Raw genomic sequence first — 18,839 nt, 5'->3', positions numbered from 1 at the left:
TGGTAGAAACACTCTGTATAAATCAAAGACAAGAATATTTTATGGTCAGGGTTACACTTAGTATCCTATTAATTCTGAACCAAATGTACTATAGATTTGTTCCATTCTTTCTGTTAGATATTTTTTTAAACATTAAAATTGCACAGCAAAGACATTCATTAATTCTTCTGAGATATCCTTGTCTTTAGCTATCTAAAACTGAAGCCATAAAATTAGAATAAATATTCAATATAAACCCATGTGGCTCCATCACTATACAATTTCACAATGCTAATGGGGACTAATGATTCAGTATTATTCTTCATGGAAACATATTATCCAGATAAAGCTAGCACACCAGGAAGAGATGCTATAATATAGTATTTAATTTATGCATTTCTACTCCATTCATGGAGTTTGTTAAACAAAGGAAAAATCAGTAACATGAGATATCTGACATGCGTTCCATGATGAGGGCAAAACAATATACTTGCTTTGAACAAGTAGATTGAAAGGTAAGAACCTCACCTTTGAAAAAAGTAGTTGAACAAAAATACGTTAGCATTCCAAGTAATTTTTTTAATAGATACTGCTTTTCTGCATATCTGGATGTGGTCATAGCAGCAGCCTACTATGTTATCTTTGCTATAGGCTTCTATTGAACATAAAGGTTTAGAAAGGTTGGCATGCTCAGGAAATATAGCCATGAGGATACAGGGAAAAAGAAAGAAAGAAAATAAGTATCATGCGCTCTCTGGAACAGAGGTCTTCAAACCTGGAGTTAAGTCCACAAGTCTTAAACCTGCCAAGTTTGAAGACCTCTGCTCTGGAACATAAAGAATTATTAGAGAATGGACATTTCTGCAAACCTAGTTCACACAGAACTCCCACTATAGCAAAATGTTGCTTGACTCATCTGCAGAAAACCTAATTTTTAATCAGGTAATTAACTAAGCTTACATATGTTATATTTCAGGGTTTTCTGAAGCCGCACTTTGTCATAGTTGGCATGTCTCCGCTTTCTAAAGTGAAGGAGGTTAGGTGGGCTGATTGACGTTGACCTTTTAATGGAAATACCTTTGGCATCTTCTGCATATGAAGAAGGCTGCTGAAGATTAGCCAAGTGGCTGATTCTACAAAGTACAGCAACTCCAAAGAAAAGATTAGAAATAGGGTACTGGTATGTTACATCAAACAGAAACTTTGTGGAAGCAAGCCAAGATCCTCTCCCACATTGAGGCTTGTCATAATGTTACTGAAGACTTGTAAAAATAGATAAGATAGATTTTTCATATCATATCTCAAGAGTAAAACAAGAGCTATAACATTTGTGAAAGCATTCTTACAGATATCTAGTGAGAAAATTGCTAAACCTCCTGTGAATTAATCAGGTCTCTGGACTGAAAAATAATTCTTTTTACAATATCTTGGCACCAAGCAAGTTCTTAATAGGTTTGTGTGCTCAGTGGACAAGCTTTTTGTGTTTATTACACATTGTTCCATAAAACTAAATACTTTCTCATTCTTCTGATCAATAAAGTAACAGAAAGCAATTATATTCTATCTGAAGTTTATACTGATAATATTGAACAATTGTCAGCTGTTGCCATGAGCTTCTTTATTTCTATTCATGAGTCAGGTTTGATTGCCCAACTTCTACTGAGAAAGAATAATCATTTCTATATTAAAATAATTGCTCCAATTATCAGATAACCTATAGTTGAATTATGGCAAATAAATTCTGTACCCAACATTCCTAAATTGGATGTATAAAACATTAGAAATAAAGTCTTTATTAAAAAACTGGAGAAAATGAATTGAATTTTCAACTGTGGATGATTATTTTAATTGTTATTATTTTAATTCCAAATATTTCATATATCTAATCATTGTTACCTATTTGTAATATTCATAAGCAACCTTACTTTGGTCATTGGAAGGTAAAAATCATTCAGCAAAAATCAGAAACAATAGGGATTGCTGAGATTACAACAATATCTACAAAAAGGACTGAGTTAGTCACCTGCATCATATACTTGAAATTAATTCAACCTCACAGATAAAAGTTAGGGTGATATTATGTGTCACATAATGATGGCAAGCAAGTGATGGATATGATGAAATTGGTATCAGTCATCTCATTATGGAAGCTGAAATCTTAAAACAGCTCAGTAACCTCACATGTTTTTTCAGGTTTTCTTTTTTGTACTTTTTTGTATGTGTAATTTTTACTGAATATTTTAAATACAATAATAAAAACTAATAAAAATAAACCTCAACAGAAAAGAAAGTAAAAAGAAAAAAGTGGAAAGAAATTTAAAAACACAGAAAGAAAGAAAAAGAAAAGAAAAGAGTGAAATAAAGAAAAAAATTACATATGAAATGATTTTCAATCTTCATCATAACCTGTAGATAGATTTCGTAGCTCTTTAACTCTATAAGGTTACAAACTCTTCTTCCAATAACCCTTCCTTTATCTATAACCAAGTCCATAAGATACAACTTTTCATTTGAAAAGAAGAAAAAAAAGTACTTGCTTTCATTTTAAAATTTGTGAAACTTAGGTTTCACTAAGGTTTTAAAATAATACATATTATTCTGTAATTTTTTTCATTTCTAATATCCTTTTTCTACTTTTATTTTGTAAATATCCTTAGTTAGCCATAAACATTCTAAGTGAAATGCTTTCTTACAGGTTGCCAAGGTCAAATAAAAAGGATTCTAGAAATGGCCCATGAAATGACTAACCTGATATACTTCAACAAATAAAGGCTCTTTTCTATTGCATTTTAATTTAATTTAGATGTGTTCTTTTGTACAGAACCATGTCCATTATGCATTGTAAAACATATCTGTACTTTTTTCGTCTGTTGCATTTCTCACTACCATACACCTCTTTTTTTTCCTCCAGTTACGCAAAGAACAAACTTTGATGGTAAAACATGTAGAAATAATGCCTGGTTTTATTACAGCTTCTGTTCAAAGAAGCAGCAAATTATACTGCACTCTTATAACAGCCATTAAAATTTATGTTATGACTCATCAATCACAGAAAGTCTTAATAGATAAAAATAACAAAAGTTGAAATTGAGGCAAAAAAACCTCCTTTAAGCTATGGAGATTTTCTTTTTAATATAACTTTTTTTGACTTGTCTATGCCTAATTTAAAGTTCATCATTTTTTCATTCTCCCTTCTCTTTTCATTCTACCCTATACCACTCCATCCAAGTATTAACTTTTAAGGACAATTGCCATTAGTACCAGTCAATGGTATTTATAATACATTTTTAAATGTTCAATTGACTGAGTATCATGTTTAATGAATAAAAGGATGATGATGATGATGATGATGATAATAATAATAATAATTTATTTTTATTAATAATTATATTAATATAATAATAATAAAAACTGTCACCAGGTAGAGCAATGGAGAATAATAGATAATAATAATAATAATAATAATAATAATAATAATAATAATAATAATAATAACAACAACAACAATAACAACAACAACAACAACAACAACAACAACAACAACAAAAACCTCTGCGCTACTCGGAACATTGTACATTTTAAGAAGATACTTGGTTGATACCTAGGATGCTGGCAGCAACCCGTATCAACCATAAGTGCCAGTCAATGGTATTTGTGATGCATTTTTAAATGTTCAATTGATTGAGTTTCATGTTTAATGAATAAAAGAGATAATAATAATAATTCATTGATTGAGAGTTTTGAGAGGAATGGTACAATGAATTTAGTAGATTATAATAATTGTGATTTTACCAGAATATCCAGTAGCAGTTTGATCTGTTTTTTAAAGTGTTCTTTAGGCATAAGGACCTTTAAAGGCTGAATCAGGTTGAAGAGCTTCCAGGATCTTAAACTTTGTAAAAATGCAAATTGGAATGCCATAAAGAAACTGAGAGATGACCGTATAACCTGAAGCAGGGGTGAAATGCTCCCGGTCCGGACGGGATTGCCTGATCTGGTAGTGATGGCGGTGGGTGGTTTGGAGAACTAGTAGGAAAAATCCCTGCCCCCACCCCCATGCCCAGCTGAGCCACATGATCATCAGAGGTTTTTTTTTAAACTTTTAAAAGCATTTTTTGTTTTGGCCGAAACAATGCTTTTAAAAGTACAAAAAAACATGCCCTTTCCTTTTTTAAAAGAAAACAAAAAGCCTCTGACAATCAGGTGGCTCAGCTGGGATCATCAGAGACTTTTAAAAGCATTTTTTAAAAACCTCTTCGGTTGAAGAGGTTGTAGAAAAAAATGCTTTTAAAAGGCTCCTCTGACAATTCCAGTTGAGTTGCCTGATTCATCAGAGGCTTTTTTTTCTTTTAAAAGCAAAGAAATGCTTTTAAAAGAAAAGCCTCTGACGATCAGGCAACTCAGCTGGGATCATCAGAGGAGCCTTTTAAAAGCGGCCGAAGAGGTTGTAGGAAAAAATTCTTTTAAAAGTAAAAAAAAAAAGGTTGACCACGCCCACCCAGTCACATTACCCCCCCACCAAGCCACACCCACAGGACCAGTAGTAACAAATTTTACATTTCACCCCTGACCTGAAGGAATAAATTGTGCTCCTTTTGAATAGAAGAATCAAGACAGTGGAACTATGTTGGACCCCACTTGCTGGATAAGAGAGATGTGCACTCCAGGACAAGGAAGTTAGGAGCCTCTGCCCTAAATACTTATTAGTACATACCTGCTGTATTGGGGTACATTAATTTGCCATTTGCAGCCTGATGTTATGTTATATAAACACCAGTGGTGGGTTGCTACTGGTTTGTTCTGGATTGGGCGAACCAGTAGTGATGGCGGCAGGAGGCTCCACTCACCCGCCCAGCCATCTCTGCGCAAACGCAGAAGTGTCACGCACGTGAGTACATGAGTGCCACGAGTGAACCAGTAGCGATGGGATTTGAATCCCACTACTGATAAACACTGATAATTTAGTTTTAGATCATTTTAAAATTATAGTTTTTAAACAAATTATTATTTTAGGGAAAAGAAAACCCTCAATGCTGTTCTTATTCCCATTTAGAAGACAGACAAAATGATGACCTCATCTGCCAAGGTTGGAATTGTGCAGTTTGCTAACATTGGAGATTGATGAGAGGTAGAGAGAACTGAATTCAATAATTATTGAATTTTATGTACAAATTATTTATTTATTTATTTATTTATTTTGTCACAACAATATATGTAACTATCATACAGAAAGGTTATATAGTATATAAAGGTATAAGCATATATATATATATATATATATATATATATATATATATATATATATATATATATATATATATATATATATATATAGGAAGAAGAAAAGAAAAACAATAGGACAGGAACGGTAGGCACGTTTGTGCGCTTATGCACGCCCCTTATGGTCCTCTTAGGAATGGGGTGAGGTCAATAGTAGAAAGTTTTTGGTTAAAGCTTTTAGGATTATGAGAAGAGACCACAGAGTCAGGTAAAGTATTCCAAGCACTGATGATTCTGTTACAGAAGTCATATTTTCTGCAATCTAGATTAAAGCGGTTGACATTAAGTTTAAATCTATTGGTTGCTCTTGTATTATTGCAATTAAAGCTGAAGTAGTCTTTGACAGGAAGGACATTACAATAGATGATTCTATGAGTTAAACTTAGGGTTAATTAATTTAATTAATTTAATTAATTAAAATACATCATAGTCTGATAATCCCTTTTTTGGTGGTAACAGCTCCAGAAATGTGCCACCAAATAAATAATCTGAGGTCACTTCCTTTTGCCTACTTTTTCCAGAAGCACTTACATAGAGCGCAGAACACATGCTCTTATTTTTTCTGCCTGTAAGCCTGGTAGGCTTTTCCATTCCTATAACATATTACTTCCAATAGCAAGTAATAAGCAAGATACAAAGTCTTGTTGTGCATTTTACCTGTGATCCCGCATCTGCTATTTTCCTCTGCAATATGCATACCATGGAAAATTTGATCACTGTTGTTTTCTCAGAAAGAATTGTTTGTTTGTTAGAGACTAAACTAGATTATATGAAACAATATGAAAATATATATTCTTTTATTGGGGGGGGGGTATTAATTAAAAAAGAATCCAGATTGCAGTTTTATGCCAGTAAGAGGAGTCTTTTGAGCAGCCTTTCCCTTTGTGTAAAAGCTTTTCTTGTACTGCTGAACTGGATCTCCCAACATATTTTACTAACAGTCATGTTGTTTTGTCCTACTTGGAACTGTAGCTTGCTCACAGCTGCAAAAAGACACAGGGAATTAATGCTACAAATAAAATCAACAACAATATGTTAGTTATGGCTTGATTAATTCACTGTGGGATATATCTTGGGATCTTGGGATATATATTTAGTGTCTTTCATGGACACCCTTTTTTTAAGAGAAAGAACTATTCTGTAGCCTTTCTATTTTGTCTTTCATATGAAATTTTACAGGTTTGGATAGAAAAATGAAAAATAAGACATGAGATGGATGGTGAGCAGCCTCAGATATGTTTTACATAAAGAATTTGTCATCACACAAAGGAATCAACGTATTAATATAGAAATTCTGGTCTTTGGTCATCAGTATACCCTTAGGCCAGTGGTGGGATTCAAATAATTTAACAACCGGTTCTCTGCCCTAATGATTTCTTCCAAACAACCAGTTCACCAAACTGCTCAGAAAGTTAACAACCGGTTCTCCCGAAGTGGTGTGAACTGGCTGAATCCCACCACTGCCTTAGGCTTAGTATAGTACATGCCCAATCTCTTACTCAGTTTGATTTATTAAAAATATTATAGAAGATAAAGTTTATGCCACAACTGTTTTTATTAGGTATAATCACGGATTGTACAGTAATAGAGACTAAATTAATACTGAACTTAATATCAGCAGCGAGATTTTTGGTGGCACAATATTGGAAGAAAGAACTACCTACAATTGAAGAATGGACACTTAAAGTTTCAAATTTTGCAGAAATGGCAAAAATTTCTGTGTATTTGAAAGACTACTCACAAGAACAATATATAGTAGAATGGAGTAAATGGATTGATTATATTCAAAATAAGTATCAGACCAAAAAGTATCAAATAGCTTATGAGTGATGGTAGGGAACATATTGTATTTGTGTATTTGCTTAAAAGGGGAATGGGGAGTTAAGAGATCAATGGGGGAGAAGGGATTATGGGATATTGTTTTTGTTGTAGTTTAGCGTATGTTTGTTAGATGTTATACCCTGTATTTTGCTCTGGGAAGTCTCTGGGGGGGGGGAAGGGGGAGGAGGAGGGGGGAGGAAGGGGGGAGGGGGAAGGGGGAATTTTTTTTTAAAAAACCTGTTTGTTGTAAAACTTTTTCAATAAAAAAAATATTATACAGGAAATGCTCGACTTATGACCACAGTTGCACCCAAAATTTCTTTATTTTGGTGGGTTTGTTAAGTGGGTTTTGCCCCATTTTATGACCTTTCTTGCCACAATTGTTAAGTGAATCTCTTCAGTTGATAAATTAGTAACATGGTTGTTAAGGGAATCTGGCTTCCCCATTGACTTTACTTATCAGAAGGTTGCAAAAGGGGATCACGTGACCTTGGGACACAGCAACAGTCATAAGTATAAGTCAGTTGCCAAGCATCTGAACTTTGTTTAAATGATCATGGGGATGCTACAAAGGTCATAAGCGTGAAAAACGGACATAAGTCACTTTTTTCAGTGCCATTGCATCTTTGAATGGTCACTAAATGAACTGCTGTAAGTCAAGAGCTACCTGTATTCTAAAGAATACTAAATGTTAATTTAGTAATTAATTCTCATTAATTAGCATTTTCTGGAGGTGGTAGAAACTATGTTATGAATAAGGAGGTTGCTTCATTCCACTGTGACATCTATTAAATATCTGCATATCAGCTTCCCCAATACCTGGAGGAAACTGTCTATCTAGACCCGTTCCAGTTGGCTTCAGACCTGGATACAGCACGGAGACGATTTTGGTCGCATTGGTGGATGATCTCTGGAGGTTCTCGGGACAGGGGGTGTTCCACTGTCCTGGTCCTTTTAGATCTCTCAGCGGCTTTTGATATCATTGACCATGGTATCCTGCTGTGACGGTTAGAGGGATTAGGGGTGGGGGGCACCGTTTATCGGTGGTTCTCCTCCTATCTCTGAGACCGTTCGCAGACGGTGTTGGCAGGGGGGCAGAGATCGACCTCGAGGCGCCTCACTTGTTACCATACCCCTCAGCCCCCCTTCCTCCCCTCAGGGGAAAGATGTGGCAGCGTCTGGAACCCTAAAGTCTAATATGGTTTCCAGGCCTGACAGCCTCTCCTGTTCAACATCTATATGAAGCCGCTGGGTGAGGTTATCCGTGGTTTCGGGGTGAAGTGCCATCTGTACGCTGATGATACTCAGCTGTACATCTCCACCCCGAGCCACCCCAATGAAGTCGTCGAGGTGATGTCCCGGTGTCTTGAAGCCATGCATGGGGAAGAACAGGCTCCAGCTCAACCCCTCCAAGACAGAGTGGCTGTGGATGCCGGCGTCCCGGCACAGTCAGCTTACGCCATCGCTGACTGTTGGGGGTGAATTACTGGCCCCCAGGGGGAGGGTACACAACTTGGGCGTTCTCCTGGACGACCAGCTGTCCTTAGAGGAACATCTGACGGCCGTCGCCAGGGGAACATTTTATCAGGTTCGCCTGATTCGCCAGTTGCGTCCCTTCCTAGACCGGGACTCCTTACGCACGGTCACTCATGCCCTTGTCACTTCCTGTCTGGACTATTGCAATGCTCTCTACATGTGGCTCCCCTTGAAGAGCACCAGGAGGCTCCAGCTAGTCCAGAATGCGGCTGCGCAGGTGATAGAGGGAGCACCACGTTGCTCCCATATAACACCTATCCTGGGCGGCCTGCACTGGCTGCCGGTAGCCTTCCGGATGCAATTCAAGGTGCTGGTTATCACCTTTAAAGCGCTCCATGGCTTAGGACCGGGCTATTTACGAGACCGCCTGCTGCCACCGATAGCCTCCCATCGACCTGTGTGCTCCCACAGGGTGGGTCTTCTCAGGGTGCCGTCGACCAAACAATGTCGGTTGGCGGCCCCCAGGGGGAGAGCCTTCTCAGTGGCGGCACCGGCCCTTTGGAATGAGCTGCCTCTGGGGTTGTGCCAACTCCCCAACCTCCGGACCTTCAAACGCGAACTTAAGACTTTATTATTTCATCGTGCGGGACTGGCCTAAGCGAAAATTTTAAATGGAAATTTTAATTGGGTTTTATGTCGGTCTATGACCGTTTTAGTTCGATTCGGCCTATTGTAAATATTTGGTTTTAATTTTGCTTTTAAATTTGTTGTTTGTACTTTGTAATGGTTTTTAATATGGCTGTAAACCGCCCTGAGTCCTCCGGGAGAAGGGCAGTATAGAAATTAAATTATAAATAAAATAAATAAATAAAATATGAGAATCTACAGTCCATTTGCAACATTTCAAATGTTCTGAGAAGTAGAAACCTTTGAGGTACGGTATCTGTCATGTGTCCATACTGAGAATGGAAACCATGGTGTATGAAATAGTCTGGACGTTATACTGGTTCATGTTTTTGCTATGATTTTTTTAATGATATGTGTGTACGTGTGTTGTTAATACATCTACAATCAGTATTATTTGTTCAAAAATAGTCCTGTGTGAATTTGTATGTCATGTTTACTATTCTTATTTGATAGTGCAGTAGATCTGCTCCATTCATCTTTTGTTCTGAGCACATCCAACGTTCTTTCAGATGGTTGATCAAACTCTAGTCAAACCAATGAGGCAAATGGTGAAATGTTTTCCCCTTGCCCAAGCAAACAGATGAAAAGTGAATTAAAATATTCTTCATTGCAGTTGCATCTCACCATGCTTTTTATCACAGAGGGACGCCAGTGATGTGCTTATTGGCAATACCTTAATTTTTTTTATATATTGCAGACAATACAATTCAGTGATGCAAAATTAAGCTGTCTGCTATCTGGTAATGCTTCATTCTTCTTACTCTTCCTGTTCAGTGGTTGGTTGGAGTACAATTATAGAATCCAGCCGAGCTGACTATTACATTCGAATGCTTTTCAGTAGGCTGACCTTTTCTTTCCTGCAATTAAATCACCTCTTCCTATCAAAAACTTCCTTGAGGTATTTGCCACCATTAGAGCTGAATAATAAAAACAATAAAATATTGAAAGATAAATAAAATAGCAATAATAGCACAGCAAGGAATGTGAAAACCTACTTTAGTCTTCTGAACCATGCAGCTTTCCAGCAGTGTCAGCAATTGGGACTTCAGGAGAGATCAAAAAAATGGCTAAATCAGGAGCAGTTCTGTATACGTATTGTAAGACTTGGCCTGAGTTATATATAGTGCTCTTCTTGATATTTTTGATTCCTCCTGTTTCTGAGCAAGATGGATATCGTATAATTAACTTCAGTTTACAAGCATTACCCTGTCTATCCTTAGGGATCCGATATAGGTTTTCACAACGGATATCAGGACACTTAATTTGCTCTGCAATTTTAAATGAATGAATGTAATTCTCATTAACTGCATTACTATGCTGATTGGATGAAACACAGTAATTAGTTGAATATACCACTCTTCTGGATTGTCAGTTCAATTTTTTGGCTCAAAAAAGCATTAAACCTTAAAAAGCATTAAAATGCATACATTGGATTTGGCAAGATTGTGCAATATTTGTAGACTACGGAAAATATGCACAAATTAAGGTGGCTTTTTCAAAATTTGCAGAATATGTGGATATTTGATGGAATTGACTTAATTAATTAAATAGGATGGCATGGAATCTGATCAATTTGTCCCTAGTCCAGATTTGGAAGATGAATAACGGTTGGTACACTTTAGTGCCATGACATTAGTTGTTTTTAGATACCCGAATGGAAGTGGTCTGTGGGATTTAGTCAGGGGTGGGCTTCAAAAATTTTAGGAAGGGGTTCCCTGCCTGGTTGCTGGGTGGGCGTGGCCATGGGAGGTGTAGCCTAGTTGGCCTCCTGCACCATGGTATGGGGGCATTTTTGCACTCCCTGGGAGGGCGAAAATGGCCTCCCCAGGCTCTGAAGGGCCCCTGGAGGCTGGAAACAGGCCCGTTTCCAATCTTCATGAATTTCTGGTAGGCCCATTTTTTTGCCCTCGTTGAGCCTCCGTGCATGCCCTGTATGGGCCATGTGGGGACTCCTAGGAAGGGAGGGGTGGTCAGGGCAGGGCCATCCAGGAGTGGGATTTGGGGGTTCTCTGAACTGCACAGAATCTTACCTAGGGGTTCTCCCAAACCTCTGTGAACCCCCAGCAGCCCATCCCTGGGTCTAGTTTAGTTCTGGGAGACAGCAGGTCTTCTTATATAAATAGCGGGGGCAAATGACAATTCATCTACAACCTTAATTATTATGAAGGTTTCGTTCATTTCTTTTTAAAACAATCATCATGAAATTAAAACTGTACTTATGACAAAAAAGTGTTTCATAGGAAAGTGTAAAGGAAATTATTTTTATGGAAATGGATTTTTTTTTTAACAAGAAAAATACTGTATACAACTACATGGGATGGCAGGATAGTTTTTTTTGAAAAAACAACCACCACCAAACCTTTCTCTTATCAACAATACTTTTATTTTGCTAAGACAGTGCTGATATTATTTTACAGCACCAATGTGCATTTTGTATTGGTACATCTTTTGGTATCCATCTTATGAGTGTCACTATTAAATAGAATAACAAATTTGATTTGTATGGTAAGTGCTACTTCCATGTGATCCTGCCTATTAAAATTTGTAAGCATCTTGGTAACACAGTCTTAGTAATTTCTGAATTGTGTTTTAGAAAATATTAACTTTTCTCTGCAGCAGATGTGAGATTTCTGTCCCCTGAACAGCAAGTTAAGGTGTTTGAAACAGATGCAGTTTAGAGTGGGAAAAAAATGACATTTTATAGTCCATATTTAAGCCATTAAACAGTTGGAGGATAATATACTGACAGAAACCCACCCACCCCCCTCCCACACACACACACAAATCAGAAGTACAAATGAAACTCCAATCCACCAAGTTCTGTGGTCTTGCTCCATATTTCTTACTCTATTTTCCTATTAAACTTCAAACCTTGTCTCCAAAGCATCTTCAGCAAAGTGGTGTTGGTGTCTTGATGTGCAGGTTTCAAAAGAAGGGAATAAGTTAATCATGCAACTGGTAGATTTTGTCACATACATTCAAATCCCCTTTTTTCTCCCCACGTTTGCTTGTTTCTCAAATGCTTTTCTGAAAGTATTCCCTGATGTATTCTAGGCTTGTCAGAAGATAGACATAGAATTACTAAGAAATGAAAGAGGTAAGTACTTTTCTAGACATTTAACCTACAAATCAATTACACTAATCTCCATTCAACAATTTGAGGTGGCCAGTTTAGTGATGCCTTTATCATCCTCTTGAAAGACTTACTGTGCCATTTTTTGATTGACCACCAGATGGAATGCAGTAGTACAGGTGAAGAAAAGAATTTTGATTCCATCCACTTAATTTTTTCTCACAATTTACGTGGACTCTATTTTTCCTTCTGCTTTGTGGCAGATCAGTTCCTACTTATATAGAGAACAAAGTAGGGATGATGCTAGAAACTACCCAGAAGCCAGTCTTGCAAGAGACATATATCCAAAAGTGCTTGAAAACTGGGAATGAGAGAACAGTTCGTTTGTGACCCTGTTGTAAATTCACGAGTGACAATCTTGAACAAGATCCAAGAGAGTTGGGATCAAGCCAAAAACATATCTCTTGGTAGAGGAAAGCTAGATGTCGAAGACATTTTCACTGTGAAATTTGACAAACTGTTTGACATCCTCAACTGCAAGTGTCAAATTGGTCTGTGTGCCAAATTCAGCTGCCCTGCTGGCTGCAAAAAAGGTCACATTAACTATACCTGTCCTAAGGAGACAAAGATACCATTGAAGGAACTTGCTTTCATTAAAGGTCAGAGAGACAAGATTGGTTCTTTTGGATTGCACCAGATCAGTGGTGGGTTTCAATTTTTTTTACTACCGGTTCTGTGGGTATGGCTTGGTTGGTGTGGCTTGGTGGGTGTGGCAGGGGAAGGATACTGCAAAATCCCCATTTCCTCTTGATCAGCTGGGACTTGGGAGGCAGAGAATAGATGGAGGTGGGGCCAGTCAGAATTTTTACTACCAGTTCTCTGAACTACTCAAAATTTCTGCTACTGGTTCTCCAGAAGTGGTCAGAACCTACTGAAACCCACCTCTGCACCAGATCAGTTTGCCAGATGTGCCCAAGCAGAAACGACTAGGCAAAAGGCAAAGGCAGCAAGACAATGAGAGACAAAGGCTCACTAAATATAAGCAGAGAAGTATTCCAGACATTTTGATACTGACAAATGAAGTAATTATCTCTCATGTTGAAACTGAAAGACAGATGACTGATGATGAAGAAGAAGAGGAATGTGACAGAAGTTATAAAGAGGCCTTAGACCAAACACACGTGCCCTCTACTTCAAAAGAAAAGACAGAATACAATAGATTAGAAATAACAAATATCACTATGAAGAGCATAAGATACGGTGTTGGTCTACATGCCACTGCTGCCATTATCACAGCTGCCTTCATAGATGCTGGCTTGATCACCGAAGAAGAGAAGAGACTTGTAGTTGACCACAATAAAGTCAAGAGAGCCCAGGAAAAAAGTATGAAGTCCCTAGATCAAGAATTTGATGAGTTCTGTAAGAAGAGTGAAATAGAATATGGCTTCTTTGAGAGCCATGTAGATGCAACTAAAGTTGTGCTGAAAGCAAACAATTCAGACCAGCAATTCCCCAGTACCATCAAAAAAGAACATTATTCTGTGTGCAGTGAGCTGGATGGAAGATATCTTTATCATTTCACTCCGGAGAAGGACTCAAAAACAGGAAAACCTGCTCAAGTGATTGCAGATAATCTGGTGTATTTCATAAAGAAAAAAGGCATTGACAAAAGCTTGAAGGCCACTGGAGGAGATTTTACAAATGTTAATACTGGCTGGGAAAGTGGTGCCTTGCACTGGTGGAGGTAAAGCTAGACCGGAAGTTGGTCTGGTTGGTGTGTGCACTGCACACAGATGAGTTACCCCTATGACGCTTAATCACAAAATTGGATGGGAAGATCTTGTCTAACAATAAATGGGCAGGTAAAATTGGCAACATGCTAAATACTGCAACAGAACTTGACAGTGAGCCTTCATTCACCTGAGTTTCAATTGGTGAGCCTCTCATTTCATTGAGCAACTGTATTGCAAAGGATCTCTCTACTGATCAAACATATAATCACACAGGCAATAAGGACAGGAGAACATCCCAAAGATCTAGCTCTTCTGGAAATTGGCCCCGTAAGCCATTCATGCTGGTTGACAACTGCAAATAGCCTTTGTTAAATATGGGTTTCAAAGCATGGCTTTAAAGGCAAAACTTTCCAAAACTTAAGAATGATAGTGGAATATATCATTTGTGTGTACTACTCTTGCTGGTCCCAAAGTAAAATATTGCTGGATTGAAGACTCGTGTCATGTGTTGTTCAGACTGCAAAAGAAGGCTGTAGTAGATGCTGTTTTGCCAACCATTCAGCGCTCAGCATAGTACGCTTTCAGTGAAATGATAATCCAGACACTCCTATGTTCAGATGACATTCAAGAGAGGAATGTGCAAAAGATCATTGACTTGAGATGTGCAGATCACACACTGGGAGGTTTTTCTGTACATGCAAGAAAAATGCCTTTAATCAATGCCAGAGCATCCACTTTGCTGGAGCTGACTGACTGGTCTGAAAGTGTATATTAGCCACCTTTGACGTGCAAACTGACTACAGTAGAAATAAAGAAGTTCATTGACGAACCAATGCAAGTACCAAAGTGCTCCGGTCATGCCCAATCAATAGAGAGATGTGTGAAACAAGTCAGAGAGGCAGCAAGCAGAGTGTATACACACGAGAAACATGAGAGTTATATCAGAGCCCAAGAAGCAAGTCAGCGGCTGATGTCAAAGAACGAATCAAAATTAGACTTGATGAAACTCACTTAAAGATTTTTGTAACTCAGGTAATTGCTTTCTGATGTTAATTTATGATTCCATGGATTATTTTTTGCTTAGCTAGATAAGATTCATGCAGAAAAAACTTCAATTTTTGTTAACACAAGGTGTAATTTTGAGAACATAAAGTTAACAGTATTTGGGTTACAACAGACTTTTGTAGGGTATATGATCAGATGTGGATTTACCATACACCAAGCTAAACATTGTGCAATTGCAAAAATAACAGCAGATTTGAATTCTTGGTGTAAAAACATATTTTTAGAACACCTCACTGAAAAAATTTGCTAAAATTAATTTTCATCCCATTAAATGATATGCACTACAAAGCCTTTGGCAGTTGCTTCTCACCACATTTGCAATTCCAGATAGGAAAAGCATTGAGAGAAAAATAGGCCCAAATCAATGATTTTTTAAAGGATTGGTTTATTTATGTATTTATGATTTGACACCATTAAGGGCATTAAGAGCTTTTACGGCTATATTAGAATTGGTTGATGTTTTAGTGAGAAATTCAGTTGTTACCTGAATACTGTATGTTTATTATCAGCCAATCACAAATTTCAATTCAGATTTGCTGAACAAAGTTAGTATTTATTTATAACTAGTAGCACTGATGACACCTCCAAATTAATTTTCTTTTAATTTAGTGCAGAAATTCAACAAGTTCTGCACCTCAGTTTGGATTCCTAGTTTCATAGATTTAAAAAATAACCTGTGAAGTGTAAATTAACTTCTATTGCTCCAATTTCAGTAAATTCTGATCGTGAGATGCATAACTTTAGGTTGCTTTCTTTCAGTTTCACTGTTTTCATTGTCTTTCTTTCAATCCCTTTCATTGAAGAGATTTTGAATTCTATTGTGTAATCTTCTACTACTAGGACCCCTTTTACTGCCTACTATAATATCTGATGGAAAAGCTGATGACTGTGACCTCATTATTTGTAGTCTCATTGTTCTTTCAGGAAATGTTCATTACATTAAAATAAAAAAGACATTTATTTATTTATTATCATTTTTAATTTATCATTTATTTATTTATATTTTACCTTTACTATTTTACAAATAAATCAAGGCAGCAAACATATCCAACACATCTTCCTCTTCTTTTCCCCCCACAATAACAATTCTGTGAGGTGAATTGGTGAGAGAGAGAGGAGGAGAGAAAGAGAGAGAGAGAGACACAGACAGACAGACAGACAGACAGACACTGGCCCAAGGTCATCCAACTAGCTTTCATGGCTAAGGCCAGACTAGAATTCATAGTCTCCTGATTTCTAGCCTGGTGCTTTAACTGTTAGATTAAATTGGCTCTCTCCGCTAGACCATTGACTTAATTTATGAGAAGGGCTATAGTGCAATTGAGAAGCAAGTCCAGGTTAGGAAAAACAAAAAATACTTTTAGTCAGTAAAGACCAAGAGCAGGTTGAAAGTCTAAATCAATTCAATGCAACTTTTTATCTATCTTTCTACTTCTATTAGAGTGTCATCTACATTTTTGTGATTTCTACCTAGATGCCTGGAGGATGTGCCATGGCAATCATTACTTAATTGTGCAACGCATTATCACAGGGTGACTTAAAAGAAAAATCAGAGTCCCATGAAAAATAAAATACAGTACTTAAGTAAATATCCTTGTGAAAATATGTATCTATTTCCATTCACAACTGTAAGTCCTGTATGTTTTTCCATTTCATTGTCCATTTTAGGACAGTGTTGGATTGAACGATTCAATCTTATGTCTCCTCGATAAAGATTGCTGTATCTCACCATGGGGCATTAACCTTGGCATATGTTATCCTTAATGTTAGCCTGCTTCTAATTTAATGCAGAAAATTATACACAAGATTAGCAATGGCACATTCAGATAATATTTTATTGTTGATTTAGTGACCATTCTTAAATGATATGCAATCAAACACTGCTTGATTTTTGGGAGGGGGTGCTATTGGTATTATTGTGACATTTTGAAAAATTAGTTCTTCCGCATATCAATGGAGACAAGGACTTTTATACAGCCTTTTCTAGCTGACCATCTAGTTCACTTCTTCTGGATAACACACGGGGAGGAGATAATGGAGAACCTTGAAGAACTTTCTCCAAATAGCCGAGTATATTATTGGGATCAGGAGTATTTTGCTACAAAAGGGATTCTTTTAAAGTAATAAATAACAGACTGAGCATCTGTAACTTCATAGTCTGACTATTCTTTTTGTTTGCTTGCTTAAATAAGTGGTGGTGGAGGGGAGAGGCTGGACGGAGTGGCATAAATTCCTCAGACATGAATTCAATTGACACCTCTTCCCTGCTGTGTTCAACACCTCATTTTCCATAGGCATTGTCTGCCCCCAATCCAGCTATCTGATCTTTGTAAGATCAAGTCTCAGCCAAGTAATAAGGGGGGAAAGTTAAATAACCTAACAGAAATCAGAATCCTAAACAGTATCTCTAAATTATTCTTACACAATAATGTCCATCAATAAGTCATAATTTATTAATGACTAACTCATCCATTGAATCAGTGGCATTAGTTGTATCGGTTTTCCCAATACAACACAAGGCCATGGTTTTCCCAGTTGCAATGTATGGCTGTGAAAGTTGGACATAAGGAAGGCTGAGCACCAAAGAATTGAGGCCTTTTATGGTGCTGGAGAAGACTCCTACAAGTCCCTTGGACTGCAAGGTGATCAAACCGGACAGTCCTAGAGGAGATCAATCCTGCCTGCTCTTTAGAAGGTCAGATCCTGAAGATGAAACTCAAATACTTTGGCCACCTAATGAGAAGGAAGGACTCACTGGAGAAGAGCCTAATGGTAGGAAAGATTGAGGGAAAAAGAAGAAGGGGATGACAGAGAATGAGGTGGCTGGATGGAGTCACTGAGCTTAAATGGACTCCAGAGGATGGTAGAGGACAGGAAGGCCTGGATGAATGTCATCCATAGGGTCACGATGGGTCAGACACGATTTTGGATCTAACAGCAACAAGTTGTATTGATGGCACAGTGCAGAGAATTTCTCAAATTTCTCAAATTGTTATATAACAAATTAACTCTACTAAAGAAATTACCAAAATTTTCCTCTTTTTACTACTTTAACGGTTAAAAGAACAGTAACAATTATCATAGATGAGTCTTTGGTGAAATAAAATTCCTTTCATGCATATATCTGAGGTTTGGAGAAAACCTGTCATCTTTTGTTTAACAGCCTCATTGTGATACATAATATTTCCAATGATTCAGAGGTAGACCATTGCTGCTTTAGGCTGTCCCACATTAATAACATCTAATTAACTTTCATTTGAACCTTCTCAACTGGATTACTTGATCTTTATGTAAATTTCTTCTCCATAAAAATGTAATCCAAATGCTAATCTGTCTCTTCTCATTAGAAACAATAAAAGAGTTTACTGAAATTGAGCCACCTATTTTGATAATACTCTGGAACAATTTCTGATCTAAAGCATGTTAATAGCTGGTTTGATAGAATGGTAGCAGGGTACGCTTTTATTTTCATTTTAAAAGCTTTGGAGGAGAGACAGTAGCTTAAAGAACTGCAAAATAAAGGATTTAATAAGTATTAAGACAATGAGCAATTTAACATTTTCTGAAGCTTCATGATGAAGTTTCTTCTGAGACTATTCATTGTATGCCCTAATTATACTTGTAGAGATGCATGAAACATTTCCTGAAACAAAAAACAGAAACAAAAACAGAAATTACACACACACACACACATACAATCTATCAGAAATAGTATAGGTCTCCTG

This window comes from Ahaetulla prasina, chromosome 8, assembly GCF_028640845.1.
Source record: "Ahaetulla prasina isolate Xishuangbanna chromosome 8, ASM2864084v1, whole genome shotgun sequence".
Taxonomy (NCBI): Eukaryota; Metazoa; Chordata; class Lepidosauria; order Squamata; family Colubridae; genus Ahaetulla; species Ahaetulla prasina.
Note: the sequence above shows the minus strand (reverse complement) of the source record.